The following is a 17,827-nucleotide window of genomic DNA, read 5'->3' as shown; positions in this document are numbered from 1 at the left end:
GATTTCCAGTCAGAGGCACTGCGGGCTCCCGACCAGAATGAGAAGTGGTACATCAGAATACATTCTGTTTCCTAACTGAATGGTGTAGCTTTTGAGAAGAGAAACTAATTCCTCAAGATCACGATGCACTACTTTGGTGAAAAAACAATGCAGCAACAATTCCCTCAGGACAGTTACTAAGTCATAGCTGACGTGCAATAAAAAGGAAAAATGTGAATATGATACTGTTCCTGAACAAAAACCTCTAAACAAAACCTCTGTTCTTCACTATTTGGTGTTTTGTTTGAAGTATTTTTTTAAAGCCAAAGCAAATAGCTGAGTGAAAGGGAGAACATTTGTTTTATATTTGTATTGTATTACCTAAACAGTTATTCTACCTACTGCTCTGCTTTTGTTGCTATACTTAAACAAAAAACCTAAAGTAAGATAACAAAGTATTTTATATTTACTTAAAAACTTTGCCCAAATTCTGTCCTGGCTTTTATCTAATTTATAATCCAAGGTAAAGAAACCCACTTTAATATATTCTAAATACACTGGATACTACCTGCACAGTACCAATCATTAGAAAAGTCATAGTGAGCATTAAACAGCTACAGAACCTGTTAAAAGTTTTTTTTTTAAAGTAAATAATAAACTTATTAAACAAAATAAACAAAAATTAACTGTTGTAGTGACAAAAAAGGATTCTTTAAAAAACATTCTCACTTAATTAAGAATTGACTATACATTGACTTTAATGTGCAATATTTTTATCTTTATTTTTATTTATTTGCTGAGTAGGGAAGTCTGTGAACACAAATTACACTTTAATTTAACATTTTATGATCCTGTTTGTTTACTGATGGAGCCAGAAAAGCAAAGAAAAAAGAAGTAAAATCTATCAACATCACTTTAAACATAAATCTGTAAAAGAAAAGTCTGGACTGAGTTTGCCTGTCTGTATATGTGTGTGAAAGACTGCTGTAGAAAAAAGTTAAAAATTCTAACTTTCAGCACTGAAAGTTAAGTATTAATAGTATAATTAAGATAATATATTAATTAATTAATATTAATTAAGATAGTATAATCTGAATGCTTAAACCCTAACTGTGATTCTTATAGCACAATTTCTAAAACTATTAATACTTATAGCAAAACCACTCACTGAGTTTGCAAAACTAAAAGCACAAACATTGCTTTGCACTCAGTTTGCCATTTTGTAACACACACTTTACAAAACTGTAGCTACAATTCACTGCACAGCACTCTTTTTGCAGAACTTTAAACACAACTCACTGCTTTACACTCAATTACCAAATTTCCAACAAACTCCTAGCAAAACTATACACATGTATGGCTATCATTAACACTATTTTGCCAACTGTCTGGCACACTTTCACATGTGAAAACTGTTTTAGATAATTAGTCCACTTTGCTGTCTATGTGGAGTACAATGGAAGGAGCAGCAAGAGTGAGAAGAGTGAGAATCAGAGGAAGTTGGAGGAAGAGGATGTGGAGGAGCAAGAAGAGGACGAGGAGGGGAAAGAGGAAGGGTAAGAAGAGTAAGGAACAGAATAACTGATGACATCAGAGCTACAATAGTAGACCATGTCATCAACCATGGGATGACCCTGAGGGAAGCTGGCCAACGGGTTCAGCCTAAACTGAGCCGCTACACTGTGGCAGGCATCATTAGGACATTTCGAAATGAGAATCGGTAAGTACTTTGTAGCACGGCCATACTCTAATGAGAAACACAACAGTACCATACATGCAAAAAAATACTGAAATTGTTACTTTACAGAATTGCTAGACGTCCAGATGTTGGGGGCAGAGGCAGAATGTTCACTCCAGAGCAAGAGACCCATATAGTGAACATGGTGATTGCCAATAATGCAATAAGACTGCTGCGAAATACAGCAGTGCATAATTGATAATGACACCATCTTTCAAAATATACACAGTGCAAGCATTTCTGCACTGAGTCGTACTTATGCGTCACAGAATAAGAATGAAGCAAATTTACAGAGTTCCTTTCGAGAGAAACACAGAACGTGTAAAGCAACTGCGATATGACTATGTGCAGGTAAGCTAGTGTCATTGGTTCTGAATGTGGAAGTGCATACTGTAGTGCTGTGCATGGGCCTGATGTGTTGCATTTGTTTTGTCTTGTCCAGAGAGTGATGGAACTAGAAGCAGATGCAATGGGACATGAGCTACTTTTTGTGGATGAGGCCGGTTTTAACCTCAGTAAATTCAGGAGACGTGGCAGGAACATTATTGGACACCGTGCCATCATCAATGTCCCAGGACAACGTGGTGGTAACATAACCATGTGTGCAGCTATAAGCCAAAATGGTGTTGTTCACCATCATGCAACCATAGGCCCATACAACACTGCACACATTATTGCATTCCTGGACACCTTGCATGACATGCTCACTGTTCAGAGACCAGAGCAGACCCGATATCTCATCATATGGGACAATGTTAGTTTCCATAGGGCTGCTTTGGTCCACAACTGGTTTACAGACCACCCATCCTTCACTGTACTCATCCTCCCCCCATACTCTCCATTCTTAAATCCCATCGAGGAGTTCTTCTCTGCCTGGCGCTGGAAGGTCTATGACCGTCATCCCCTTCAATGCATAGCCCTTTTACAGGCAATGGAGGAGGCATGTGGGGATACTGACCAGGCATCATGTCAGGCCTGGATACGCCATTCCAGGAGATATTTTCCCCGGCGCCTTGGACTAGAGGACATTTCATGTGATGTAGATGAAATTTTGTGGCCAGATCCACAGAGATGACACAATGTAGACTGATTTCTTTTTTTTCCTCAGTGAAATTACTATTTTGTTTTGACTTGGAAATAAACACTTGTGTTTGTTTTGATGTGTGTGAATAAACACCAGTACTTGAAGTTTGGATCCCTCTATGCTTATGGATCTATGACAAAAGTATGAGCTCAAACTGACATAGCCTACCTTGTGCACAGAGAAAGCAAAAGCCAGATGTGTTTTTTATTCATACCATCAGTGTGTAGTTGGTGCATTGTGTGCTTATTAATATGATGGCTTGTATTAACTGTTGGATACGAAAATACCATTTTTACAAAGGTGTGGAGAGTTAAGCAAGGTTTATTCGCTTTTACAAGAAAACTGCAATGTTTTGCTGATTGGGTGAAGAGTTTTCTTATTTGTGTGTAGAGTTTTGCAAAAATAGCCAATAGTAACAAAAATGTGCTCAAGCCATCAGAAAAAACTGTAAATGTGATTATTGAATTTGCAGAAGCAGACAAAAATAAAGGTTTTGTTACTTGGACACTGACAGGTTGAAACTTTAAAATGTTAAACAGAAGTGCTGTAAACATAGATCAGCCTGTGGATCCCTGACCTTTTATGAAATGTCTGCACATACTGAGCATAGGTAAAATTATTTAAATTGGTTTGCCCACACCTCACTCTTTTGTACACAACCTGATGCGGGCTGATATGACCACTTGGAGGTGCTACAAGATTGTTTTTGCTGTGAAGCTCAGCAGGATTTGACTCATGCACTCCAATGCTTTTGTGAGGTGGAGTAAAGAACTGCAACTCAGTATGTAAAGACAGTATCAAAGACAGGGAATAGGATTGGATCTTTTGCTCTACTATGATTACACTGAATCCTTGCATGTAACATTTTTTTCCTTCTTGTTATCCTCTTGTTAGATCAGTGGTAAAACAAGTGAACAAACAAGCTCAATGAAAGGACTGCAATGGAGCAAAAATGCAAAATAGTTGTCAGGTATTGTAGACGGGTACAATATTACAAAAAGTGTAATATAACTCAAAACATGTTTTATATTTCAGAGTCTTCCAAATACCCCCACCCACCCCCAAGCTTTATTCATCACATACACAATCATACAGAGTACAACATGCAGTGAAATGTTTTGTGTCTGAGCTGCAGACAGACTGCAGATGTGGCCGCACCATTCTAGGGCTTGGTTTTTAGCATGGGAAGGTCTAGCCAGGACCCTTACTGGATAGGAATTGAACTTATGACTCCCAATCCAAAGATGTGTAGTTTTACCACTACATTATCCAGCTGCTTCAAAATGAGTGATCAATGGGATGGCGTGAGCTGCAGGATGCTGTGGTAGCCATGCTGGTGTAGTTTGCGTACAATTTTGAATAAATCCCCAACAGTGTCACCAGCGAAGCCCCCCCACACCATCACACCTCCTCTTCCATGCTTCACAGTGGGAACCATGCATGTAGAGACCATCAGTTCACTTTTTCTGCAACGGACAAAGACACGGTGAGTGGAACCAAAGATCTCAAATAAGGATTCTCAGATTAGACTTGTCTAATGCCCATTTTTTTGTGTTTCTTGGCTCAAACAAATCTATTCTGTGTCTTGCTGTCACTGTACTGGGTCTGCGAGCCAGTATTTGGGTTTCAGATTCTGATTTAATATTCCATGACTACTGTTATTCCTGGTTTTGGTTATCTTTATTTCTTATGTTCTTAGTGATTGGAGTCCTTCGTTCCTTAGTATTTATGTTAGCCTGTGTTTCGTGTCTGTTCCCATGTCTACTCTGTACTTTTCCTGTGTCCCCCTTTCCATGTCTAGTCACTCTTGTCTCCATGTTCCCTCTGTCTCCCCAGTCAGTCATGTCTCTATGTCTCAGTGTCTAGTCCGTGTCTTTGTGAATGTCTGTTTTACTTTGAAAGTCTTGTGTTAATGTTTTCAGTTTTGCTTCCTCCCCATTTCATTATGTTTGATTCAATTCAATTCAGTTTTATTTATATAGCGCCAAATCACAACAACAGTTGCCTCAAGGTGCTTTATATTGTACAGTAGATAGCACAATAATAAATACAGAGAAAAACCCAACAATCATATGACCCCCTATGAGCAAGCACTTTGGCGACAGTGGGAAGGAAAAACTCCCTTTTAACAGGAAGAAACCTCCGGCAGAACCAGGCTCAGGGAGGGGTGGGGCCATCTGCTGTGATTGGTTGGGGTGAAAGAAGGAAGACAGGATAAAGACATGCTGTGGAAGAGAGACAGAGATTAATAACAGATATGATTCGATGCAGAGAGGTCTGTTAACACAGTGTAAGTTAAAAAGATGACACCCAGTGCATCATGGGAATCCCCGGCAGCCTACGTCTATTGCAGCATAACTAAGGGAGGATTCAGGGTCACCTGGTCCAGCCCTAACTATATGCTTTAGCAAAAAGGAAAGTTTGAAGCCTAATCTTGAAAGTAGAGATAGTGTCTGTCTCCTGAATCCAAACTGGAAGCTGGTTCCACAGAAGAGGGGCCTGAAAACTGAAGGCTCTGCCTCCCATTCTACTTTTAAATACTCTAGGAACAACAAGTAGGCCTGCAGTGTGAGAGCGAAGTGCTCTAATAGGGTGATATGGTACTACAAGGTCATTAAGATAAGATGGGGCCTGATTATTTAAGACCTTGTATGTGAGGAGCAGGATTTTGAATTCTGGATTTAACAGGAAGCCAATGAAGGGAAGCCAAAACAGGAGAAATCTGCTCTCTCTTTCTAGTCCCTGTCAGGACTCTTGCTGCAGCATTTTGGATTAGCTGAAGGCTTTTCAGGGAGTTTTTAGGACATCCTGATAATAATGAATTACAGTAGTTCAGCCTGGAAGTAATAAATGCATGAACTAGTTTTTCAGCATCACTCTGAGACAGGATATTTCTAATTTTAGAGATGTTGCGCAAATGGAAGAAAGCAGTCTTACATATTTGTTTAATATGTGCATTGAAGGACATGTCCTGGTCAAAAATGACTCCAAGGTTCCTCACAGTGTTACTGGAGGCCAAGGTAATGCCATCCAAAAAGACGGCAAGGAAAAACTCCATGCTGCCGTGAAGCACAGTTTTCCAGTTGAAAGAGAGAAAAGAGGTTCCATTAACATTTGTGAGAGAGCTGTCGTAAGCGGTGAACCACAGACGGGTACCTACCTCGAAGGAGTCGGAGTGTTTCTTCGAACTTTTTGAACTATTTTGGTGAGTTAGCCTAGCTCACTTAGCACCGCTATTGCAGTTCAATGCACTAAAAAAAACACTAACCAGTCAGAATAGTAGTAAATGTTGTTTAATGATGTTTAAGATGTGTTTTCATAGTATTGCGATGTTGTGACAGTTTTGTTTATTATGAGTGTTTAGCGTTTTTACCTTCTTGGGCCTGCTAGTTCCGCCGCGGCCAGCTAAATGGTTATGCACAGTTCACGTGCAGTAGGTGTGCTGTAGCTGTAACTGCGGGTGATGCATAGTAATGCCAGTGTATTTACTTTTAATCTGTCACAAGATGCAATTTATTTTAATATTTAAAAATAACCGAGGACATTTAAGGAATGTGGACATCTAATGTTCTGCATGTTTGTGTGCAGACTGTTTTTTTTTTTGAGGGACAGTTCCATGTGTGCTGAGTGAGGAGCTGGTATCGTGGATCTAAGACACTGTTGCTGCTGTGGAGGCCTTCTGTGTGTCAGGACGTGACACGTTGATGCCTGCCGTACCAGGAGGGTGGTAGGGAAAAAAACAAAAGGAAGTCCACCTGAGAGATACTTTATCATTTTCTTTTGCTACTTTTTTCTTCGCCTGGGACTCAGGTTGTTTTTTGTTCTCAAACCCAAATAAACTGGTAACTAAATGAACTGACATCATAAAAACTGACAGTTGACAACCAGTAAAAGTCTAGTGGTACCACATTTTCTTTTCTTTTTCCTTTTCTTTGCGGTGTTGAAATATTGTATTTTCTTTCTTGTCTTACATCTATTTTGATTGTTTCAATTATTTTTGTGATGCATTTGAGATGGTTACTGCATTTGAAGGTATCCCTACATTGAGAATGAGCAAAGGGAACTGATCCAAAGAAAATATATATAAAGCAAACTTTGTTTCACAAACCTGTGGTCGTGCGTGTTATGTGGGTTGGAAGTCTTACTGCTTTTACAGAGTTGCTACCGCCAATCTCCTTCCCAAACCTAGATTCAGATATTGTAGACATTGCACTTGGGCGAGCAGTATAGATCATCTCTTTATAGATAGAGAGACACACGTCCAGGTTACAAATCATTTTTGAGAATTGAGGTACTAAAGAGAGAAATCCTCATTTTCTGAAGAGTTTTTATTGTTGATTTATGCAGAAGTGCAACAAGGGTTTTAAAATACCCTCAACAATTTTCAACCACTTTCTTATTGATATTACAGTCCAAAGATTTCTTATTACATATCTTAACAATTTGAAAAACATTCTAGTTTTTCGTCTACAGCTGTGAGGAATATTGGTGAATATTGGTTTCTCTCTATTAAAGTAGATTTTCTCTGTTGTCCCAGGATCAGTTTTCCATGTTAAATCTGGTTGAACAGTTACAAGCTATTGGCAGCAACCACCATATTATATTCCTCAAGGTCATTGTCAATAAAATACAGCTGTTAAGATGAGAGAGGCTTTTTTTCTAGCCCCAGCTCCTCTAGCACTGTTTACTAAGCCCGCATTCTTTTAATATTATTTCTCTTAATGTCTAATATTTTCTTCTTTATTTTCATTTTATATTCAGAGTGTTTGACTTTTGACTTTCTAGTTTGGTTTATTTGATTATATGAGGGTTGACATGTTTATATATTGGTTCGATCCCCGTCTGCGCCAGTCTGCATGTCAAAGTACTAACCCCATCCATCAGAGCATGTGTGTAAAAGTTAGAAAGAACATAGGAAAAAAAGGTCCTGATGTGAATGATCCAAGTTGTGTAAAGTGCTTTGAGTGCTCAGTTAGAGTAGAAAAGCGCTTTGTAGGTAACACTTTATAATACAACCTGCAACTAAGGGCATAATTACTCTTTAATGGTATGTAATTTCAAGGTACTTTATTTGAAATTACAAGTATTTTACAGGAAATTAGATAAAATTACTACCAACCCTTAAAAAAATTAGCTTTAACAATACATTACCACACAAAACAATACTTACACACTTTTTTTTCCTTTAGCTGTCATGGTCATGTGATCATATGATCTCTCAACCTCTAGCTCTCTACTTTTCATTCCACTATCAAAACGTGTGTGTGCACTCTGGTGCACAGCTAGCGCTGGGATATTATAGAGAGTATAATATATGGTTTTGCATATAACCCCCCCCTGGCGCGCGCGCACACACACACACACACACACACACACACACGCAAACAAACAAACAAACAAACAAACAAACAAACAAACAAACAAACAAGAAAGGAAAGGAAAGGAGGCAGGTGAGATCCAGGCTCTGGTCTGATCCTCTATCTATGGTTTAGCCCATAGCACAGATGAGCTTGATTTTTTTGTTGCCAGTAGCAACTGACTCCTATGACTGTGCCATAGCACGTTTTGAATGAACACCAACATGACCGATTTAAATGAAATAGCAAAAAGATTCTAACTACACACCTGTTTATAAGTTGTATTGATAGGCCACTGTGGGGATCAGGGAAATATTTTACTGCTATTGTTTGTGATCATCATCATTACCATTGCATTGATATCGCATTCAGATGTTTAAACATACTGGTATCATGTTGACCTTTTATTACAGGTCCAGTTATAACCACTTTAAACTGTTGAGTTGAATTTATAATCTTAAATGTTTATATGCAGATTACATTACTTATAAAAGAAAGGCCTAACTCTGAGTACACTCTGTGCCAAAGTAGACAGGAAGTGCAGGCTTTTGAGCGTGCTTGTGAAAGTGAAACTAAAGCAGAATCTAAGTGCAAGTTACTTTGAGGAGCTCTTTGGATGATGCTATTTGAATAACTAGGTTATTCATGATTGTCTTCTATTCATTTATATCTTTTGATTAAGCTTTTAGTAGAGGTCCTTGATTAAAACATTTATTTAATAGATTACATATACATAGTTTCAGTTCGGTTATTACACATATGAGAGTGGCTTCTGTCTCTCTGTTTGGTGAGAGGTCATAAGTTTAGTTGGGGAGGTGAGACAGAGTGCATCTGAGGTCGAGACACACACACACACACACACACACACATAGTCGGTAGACTCATTTCTAGGCAAGAGTTCAAACATATTTTACTTGTAACTGCATTTTGTGCTTGCATAAGTGACAGTTTGTTCTAGGACGTGCGTCTGCTGTTCCAGACATAAGCGAAAGTGGGAAGTTCAACAGGAAGCACTTGGCGAGGAGATGAAGCAAATGTTCTTTTAGACTGTGTCAAAAGTTAACTGAACGTTTGTGGTTTTGACTTGACGTATGCATGTATTGTATCAGATGACGTATGAGGGGGCGTCGGTAAACATACCCTGATGATATAAAACCATTCCTGTGTAGTTATTGGGTGGAGATCTACAGCTGATGTTTTGCAGTGTACATCTCCCCACGCGTGTTCATTAAAAATCATCGTTTGACTCCACCTGGCCGGATCAGTGTTGTTATTTGGATTTCCTCCTATATCCCTCCTTAATATTTGAACCCTAACACCACCAAAACCAAACTTCTGTTAAAGAAATATACACAATGTTTTTTTCTGAATAGTATCAACATGTTTAGTGCAGAATAAACAGCATTGGTGGATTTATATGGCAACACGTGGGAATTGGTTGTTCAGGAAAAGGGCAAAGTTTTGGGAGTGACGACGGCAAGAAAGAGACATCCATGGTGAGGTTTCAGATGTGAGACATTTAGTGTGTTTGGAGTGTGTAGTTAGTGTGTTGTCTTGTCATTTGTTTTACTTTGTGTGTCAAAAAATGAGTGAATGTCACAGTTGCTGCTAAAAAGCCACCAAAGGCAGATTGCGGTGTAAACACTGTCTTCAGGTGAAAAAGAGGAGGAGTGATACACCTCGCGTTGTTAGGCCTGCAGGTTTTACACCTGCAATGTTCTCTGTCTTTTGGCAGACAAACTATTCTTTGGAGTGGCACAAATAATTGCCAGAGGCATTGTCTGCGTTTTTAGGTAAATAGTTGTATATAACTTTATTGTTTAAAAAACGCTGAACATGTTTGTGGTTTTTAGAGCATAAAAAAAACAACCTGGAATGCCCCCTCCTGTGTGGAAACCCCGAGTTAACCACCCAAGATGGTGGCAGTAAACACAAACAGTAGTAAAACTGTAAACATTTTAATCTGTACTGCCGCTGTGTATTTCTGACTATGACACTGACCTGGCTGTAACCATGAATGTGCTGCGACTGTTTTTTAGTGGAAAAAAACAAGTTTGATGCTGTATTACTAATTACACCTGAATGGCTCAACTCATCAGGTGGTAAGATTCCTTTGACGTCAAGAAGGTGCAGAGCGGGGTATGTCATCTATGAAATTGTGTGGACTGACAGAGGCAACACAGATTTACCAACCTCAACCTCTGAAAACTGTGGAAGGAGGCAGAGTTTTTCTCTCTGGTGAGCATGGTGAAACAACCTTTCAGCCGGTCGTTGAGATGATGTCCATCTCAGGGCAGATATTGCCAAATTGCAGGGCTGCCCATAGGATGTGTTCTCTTGATTGCCAGGCTGCATTAGCCACATACAGCACCACACAGGTTGTTTGGTAACCCAACCACCTTTCAGCTCCTCACAAATCAGGTGCTGCATCCCAATGCTGCATATACTACTACTTGCCTGGATGATGTCATCAAACAAAAACACCTAATTGGGGTGTAGCAGCAGGTGCTAGAGTCTTAGAGACAGGATGGTATTGCACTACTGGATAATGTTGTACTAAATGACAGAATCACTGTGGTGTGACGTTCACATTTTATTTTCAGACCTTCATACTGTTGTTTCATAAAACAACAAAGTAATGACTGAGAAATAAATTGTGCATTTTACCTCAGTATACCTGGTACTATAAAAATGTATCCAAATATGTATCCAAGTCTAATTACCCGTTAATGACCCAGTTCTGGTATCATACCATCTCCTGGCACTAGAGACTTGTTTCGTATTATCTAGAAATACCAGTAGAAAAGATTTGTTTCGCACCTCTTTGGCTTGTGTTAGCATAAACGTGTTATCATGCACACCCTTCCATTATCAACTTCAGTAAAACTACTGAAGTCTGCATCTTTTGTTCTGTGTGTGTGTGTGTGTGTGTGTGTGTGTGTGTGTTTGTGTGTGTGTTCACATCTTTGACTTCTGCTCATGTTAAACAGGAAGAGTCAAAAGTGTTCTGCAGAAAGAAGAGAAGAAAGAGAATGAGCGAGTCAGTGAGCAAATGAAGGGAGCAAGGGAGAAAGTGAAAAGAACTAGCCTGTCAAAGCCAAACAAATTCAGAGGGATCAATGCACAGACTGTGCCTGCATATCCAAGGGAGTGCCAAACTCAAACTTCTTCAAGCCTGAAGTTCAAAGAGGTGATATGCGCATTAGAATTTCTAATTTAGATTGCATCGACAGGTCTACGCCTGACAGACCAAGTTCAGTGGAATGTTGGCCACAGTAGAAAACAAGAGAGAGAGATTAATGTTCTTTTTATTTCTTCAAAAGTCTACATACTATACTGTTTTAAATGAGACCCGAATTCAAACATACTGTAAACATATTATTTAAAAGGAGTTCATAGCTAAATATCCTCTATTTATTCGTATTAATGAGATAAGCTGACAAAATCTAATAAGGTTCAATCCCTGGCTGCTCCAGTCTGCATGCAAATGTCCTTCAGCAAGAGACTAAGCCCACATTGCTCTCCAATAAATCTATTGGATGGAAAAAAAAGTACTTGTGTGAATGAGGCACGTATAAAGCACTTTGAGAGCTCAGGTGGAGTAGAAAAGCACTATATAAGAACATGTTGTTTCATGGCTGGGAGCACCACCAGTGTTTCTATATTGTCTCTGACTGATTCACTGTATCCTTCAAACTCATTTGTTTACCAAATTTTAAACTGTTTTTACCTAATTACAGCTGTCATATCTGATTTAATCTTTCGTAAATCTCAAAACACTTTTTCATTAAAACATATCTTGCACAGTGACTCAGTTGTGATATATAATGGTAACCACAGGCATAGCAGAATTTAAATATAACTACAACGTTTAGCTTGCAAGATGAGCTGTGATTCAAACTATTAAAAAAAAATTGGGGATATTGATGAAACATTGTATTTGAATTATGTCACTCTTGTGATGTAATTGTTTTCCTGTTTATGCAATGCTTACTCCCTTTTTCATTTCAGAGAGATACTGACCTGTCTGGAGTGCAGCTTTACTGATATCTGTACCATGAACATGAATGAATAGGAAAAGTAAAATGTGTACAGTCAGGACCAAATTGATGTGACTGGGTCAGAGCATCTCCAAAACTGCAGATCTATTGGGGTGTTTCCGGTCTGCAGTGGTCAGTATCTTCCAAAAGTTTTACAAAGCAGGAACAATGGTGAACCAACTATGGGAAGCCAAGGCTCAACGTTTTACATGGGGAGGCATGCCATCCATGTGAATGTTACTTTGACACATATCAAGTACCTAAGCATTGCTGCAGACCACATACACCCTTTCTTCTAATGGCTATTGCCTTTTTCAGCAGGAATAATGTGCCTAGCCACAAAGGCGAAATGTTTCAGGAATGGTTTGACTTGTTTACTTGGCCTCCAAATTTCAGTCTAATCGAGCATTTGTGGGATGTCCAATCCATGAAGGCGCCACCTTGCAACACACAGAACTTAAAGGATTTGTTGATAACATTTTGGTGCCAGATTGAGGCGTAGATGCATCTGCTCAGCAAAGTAAACCCATGTCATGAAGCTCTCTGTGCACTGTTCTTGAGCTAATCTGAAGGCCAAATGAAGTTTGGAGGTGTGTAGTGACTGTCTCTGCAGAAAGTTGGCAATCTCTGCGTGTTATGCACCTCAGCATCCATTGAGTTTTTATGGCCTACCACTCATGGTTAAATTGCTGTCATTTGCTTCCACTTTGTTATAATACCACTAACAGTTGACTGTGGAATATTTAGTAGTGAGGAAATTTCTTGACTGCACAGATGGCATCCTATCATGGTACCACGCTGGAATTCACTGAGCTCTTGAGAGTGACCCATTCTTTGACTAATGTTTGAAGAAGCAGTCTGCATGCCTAGGTGCTTGATTTTATAAAATTGTGACCATGAAAGTGATTGGAACACCTGAATTCAATGATTTGGATGTGTGAGTGAATAATTTCAGCAATATAGTGTAGGAAAACATGAACAACTCGATCCCATTAAATCCTCTGTTTCCATCTTAGTAATGAAACTTAACTTAATGTTGCAGTGCAGCTCTTCACACACTGAGGTTATTTATGGAGCCCCACAGGGTTCAGTGCTAGGACCAATTCTGTTTACATTATACATGCTTCCCTTAGGCGACATAGTATACATATTCACTGCTATGCAGATGTCACCCAGCTCTATCTATCCATGAAGCCAGGTAACACACACCAGTTAGTTAAACTGCAGGAATGTCTTAAAGACATAAAGACCTGGATGGCCGCTAACTTTCTGCTTCTTAATTCAGATCAAACTGAGGTTATTGTACTCTGTGAAATTTCAGCAGATACGCCTTTTTTGCTTTTTTCTGCTCATTTTTCTTGTGTTATTTGGAAATATAGGTGGATTTGAATTTCCATTGCTTTCCTTCTGGATGCAGCTTCCGAGAATTTCCACTGTTTTCTGTTATCTTTAAGAATATTTTGATTTCAACTGTATTCCTGGGGGATTGAATTTCCAAGGGTTGCTGCTTTCCTGTTGGACTATATCTGCACAGAACAGAGATAAATGTGCTGTGGCCAAGGCATGCCCACTCCCCTCCTTTCCTCTCAAAATCAGCATTAGCTCAGAGTAGGTTAATTAGAGAAATGTGATTAAAGTGATTACATGGTGTGATTATTTCATTTGTTTTGGCTTTTGAAATTATTTCAGCTGAAACCAGCGAATTCATACGTGTGTGTGTGTCACTATTTAGGTCATCATGTTTAGGATTATTCTGTCCAAAAGGCCAAATCTTTAAAACACTTTAATTGCATACACATTTTCAATTCATTTCAGTGGCACAAATGCGGAAAAAACAGAAATAATTATTTGCAATGTTTTATCTGATTTTTTTTTAAACAATTGTCATGCCTGATCATTTGTCTTTCACCCCAACCCTCATACTGAATACATAAAAGTGGTGAGCATACTACTCAGCTGTACATTTAATTCAGTTAGCTGTGTGTTAGGGTGCCTGGGTCGTTGACCCAGAGTTTAGAGTTTTCATTATTATTGTACTTTGGTTTTTGCCTTTATTTATCATTTCTAGTCTTTTGGTTTCTTTGTCAGAGTTGTGCCTTCTGGTTTCTGTTCTGTTCCATAGTTGGTGTATCCCTGTGTCAAGTCTGCATCTCTGTGTTATGTTTCCTGTTTTACTTTGAAGGTCCATGTCTTATGTTAATGTGTCTGGTTTTGCTTCCTTTGTCTCGTCAGCCCTGATTTGTCCCAGCTGTATTTAAGATAAGATAACCTTTATTAGTCCCACACGTGGGAAATTTGTTTTGTCACAGCAGGAAGTGGACAGTGCAAAAGTTATGAAGCAAAAATTAGAATAAAATAAAATAAGAATAAATACAGTACACAACTGTACAGAATAGAATAAAATAAAATACTATATACAGTAGAATAAAATAGAATAAAATATACAATGAGATGAAAATAGAATACAAATGCTATATACAACTGAGTAAAAATACAACGATGCCAGAAAAGATTATTGCACATTAGTGTTATTGCACATGTGTGGATGTGTGTGTTTGATCAGTTAAAGTCTTTGTTGTGGAGTCTGACAGCAGTGGGGAGGAAAGACCTGCGAAATCTCTCCGTCCCACACCGTGGGTGCCGCAGTCTCCCACTGAAGGAGCTGCTCAGTGCTGTCACAGTCTCATACATGGGGTGGGAGATGTTGTCCAACAGGGATGACAGCTTAGCCACCATTCTCCTGTCACTCACCACCTCCACTGGGTCCAGAGGGCATCCTAGAACAGAGCTGGCCCTTCGGATCAGCCTGTTCAGTCTCTTCCTGTCCCCAGCAGAGATGCTGCCGCCCAGCAGACCACACCATAAAAGATGGCTGAGGCCACCACAGAGTCATAGAAGGTCTTCAGGAGTGGGCCCTCCACTCCAAACGACCTGAGTCTCCGCAGCAGGTACAGCCTGCTCTGCCCTTTCCTGTAGAGGGCGTCTGAATTATGAGTCCAGTCCAGTTTGTTGTTCAGATGAACACCAAGGTACCTGTAGCTGTCCACAGCCTTGATGTCCATACCTTGGATGTTCAGTGGTTGCAGTGGAGGATGTTTGTGCTGCTGCGGAGTCTACCACCAGCTCCTTGGTTTTACTGGCATTGATCTGGAGGTAGTTCAGCTGGCACCAGTCCACAAAGTCCTGAGTCAGTCCTCTGTCCTCCTTGTCGTCCCCATCAGTGATGAGGCCGACTATTGCAGAGTCATCAGAGAACTTCTGCAGGAAGCACTGGGTGGAGTTGTGGGAGAAGTCTGCAGTGCAGATGGTGAAGAGGAACGGAGCCAGAACCGTTCCCTGTGGGGCCCCCGTACTGCAGACGACCCTGTCCGACACACAGCCCTGAGTCCTCACATACTGTGGTCGGTCGGTGAGGTAGTCCAAAATCCAGGTAGTGAGGTGATGGTCCACTCCTGAGTTCTCCAGCTTGTCCTTCAGAACCGAGGGAAGAATAGTGTTGAAGGCACTGGAGAAATCAAAAAACATGATTCTCACAGTGCTCCCAGCGGTCTCCAGGTGAGCGAGGGAACGATGTAGGAGGTGAATTACGGCATCATCCGCTCCAATGCCAGGCTGGTAGGCAAACTGAAGTGGGTCCAGTGATGAGCTCACCAGGTGCCGAAGCTGAGCCAGGACCAACCGCTCCAGGGTCTTCATCAGGTGGGATGTCAGAGCCACCGGCCTGTAGCTGTTGAGGTCCTTGGGGCGTGAAGTCTTTGGCACTGGTACAACACAGGAGGTTTTCCAGAGCTGTGGGACTCGTCCCAGCCTCAGGCTCAGGTTGAAGAGGTGCTCCATCACCCCACACAGTTGGTCCGCGCAGGACCTGACGACCCTCGAGCTGATGCCATCTGGACCCGCTACCTTCTTGGCTTTAATCCTCCTCAGTTCCCTCCTAACCTGGGTGGTTGAGAGAGACAGGCTGGAGCCTTGTGTTGAGTGTGTATTGGATGCTGTTGTTGGGGGTGGGGAGGAGTGAGCAGGGTGAATAGAGGAGGTGTGAAGTGTCTGAGGTGTCCCTCCTGTCTCTCATTCCCTGATTGTTCCCTCTGTGTATATTAGCCCTGTGTTCTCTTTGGTCTGTGTTGTGATCTGCCTTATCTACCCTTATTGATGCTGTGTGTTCTGTATCCCTGTGTAAGTTATTTGGAGTCGTAGTTTTGTTCTGTTTGAGTTTAGCATTAAAGCTGTTTGAGTTCATGTTTGTCTCTGGAGTCTGCAGTTTGGCTCCTTTTCCTGCCTGCACACAGCTGTTTCATAACACTGTGAGGCTCAGATGAGCACAGAGCTTTTAGAGATTGCATTCCTATTGCTCCAGTACTTTATTCGGCCATGGCTTCCACCTGGGCAGCCTGCGTCTCTATTTTCTATAGTATGACAACCTGCCCAAGTATCTTTGTCACTACTTTGCTTGCAGTTATTTTTATTCATTAAATCAAGCAAAAAAAGGTTGTTTCCTTTACCCCTTCTTGTTTTACCCTTTAGATGAATAGAGATTTTTACATTAAATACATGTTCTTTCCCTTTTATAGAAGTACAACAATTTAAAAAAACAACAGCATTTATTATAGCTCTATTATGTAGTATACTGTTGTGTGTTATTGCAATAACACTTTTATTTTCAAAAATAACACTACGGATGTTCGTGGAATTTCTTAATTGGCTAAACAACAGAGGGAAAAGTAAACTAACCAACTACTCTGAAACTAAGAAACACCTAAATAATACGTTACATTTGAAAATGGTTTAAAAAAAAATCCCCATTCTAAAATATCATGTTACAATCTCGTCAGCTTACAGGGTGATGATGTCATAAGGACACCTTTAGAATCATCAATCCTTTGAAGTTTTTGCATAAAGAGGATTTAGAAGCAGCAATTTTTTAGTCGGTTTGTTCGCAGCAGTTGTGTTCGAAGCTTTCAAACGTTCACGAGAGAAACATTCTGAAACCTTTTCAGAGTCACCGTGTACAGACTCCAATATGTATCCAAGAACACACCAACAAAGATTATGCCGCCTCTCCTTCCTGGCGTGGCCGGACAATTTCCGCAGATGGCGTCTTATCTATCCAAAGGGCATTACAGGAAATTAGGAAGGAAAAGTACTACCTACAGAACAAAATTAGACAAAGTAAAGACTTGAAACTCCAACTAGAGGAGAAGTGCAGACAAATGGAAGCATAAAATAAACACCTGGAAGAAAGACAAAGCCAGCCCGGCATTCAAATCATTAATGAGGGCTGGGATATAATGTTTGGTCAAGCAGAAAAACAGATTATGTTCCTGTTTAAAGAGAACGAGGAAAAGAGCGCTGAATTACAAGGAATGTCCAACCAGCTTCAAGACAGGAAAGCTACTGTTGAGAAGATACATTGGGATCTCCAATACATACATCAAAGAAATCAGGCGCTCCAAAGAAAGCTCGATGAAGCGCTGGAAAAAAATAAAGAAATCCTCCGAGAGGCAGGGCAAACTCAAAGTCATGGAGGAAAACTACAGAGCGCTGGAAGTAAAGCTTGATCAAACACTGCGCCAAAAGAAAAAGTTTCTTCAAGAAAAAAAAGAACAATGCCCCTCCGGTGGTGCTCCTT

Source organism: Oreochromis aureus, linkage group 20 (genome assembly GCF_013358895.1).
Source record: "Oreochromis aureus strain Israel breed Guangdong linkage group 20, ZZ_aureus, whole genome shotgun sequence".
Taxonomy (NCBI): domain Eukaryota; kingdom Metazoa; phylum Chordata; class Actinopteri; order Cichliformes; family Cichlidae; genus Oreochromis; species Oreochromis aureus.
The sequence above is the reverse complement of the archived record's forward strand: the minus strand, read 5'-3'. Positions refer to the sequence as shown.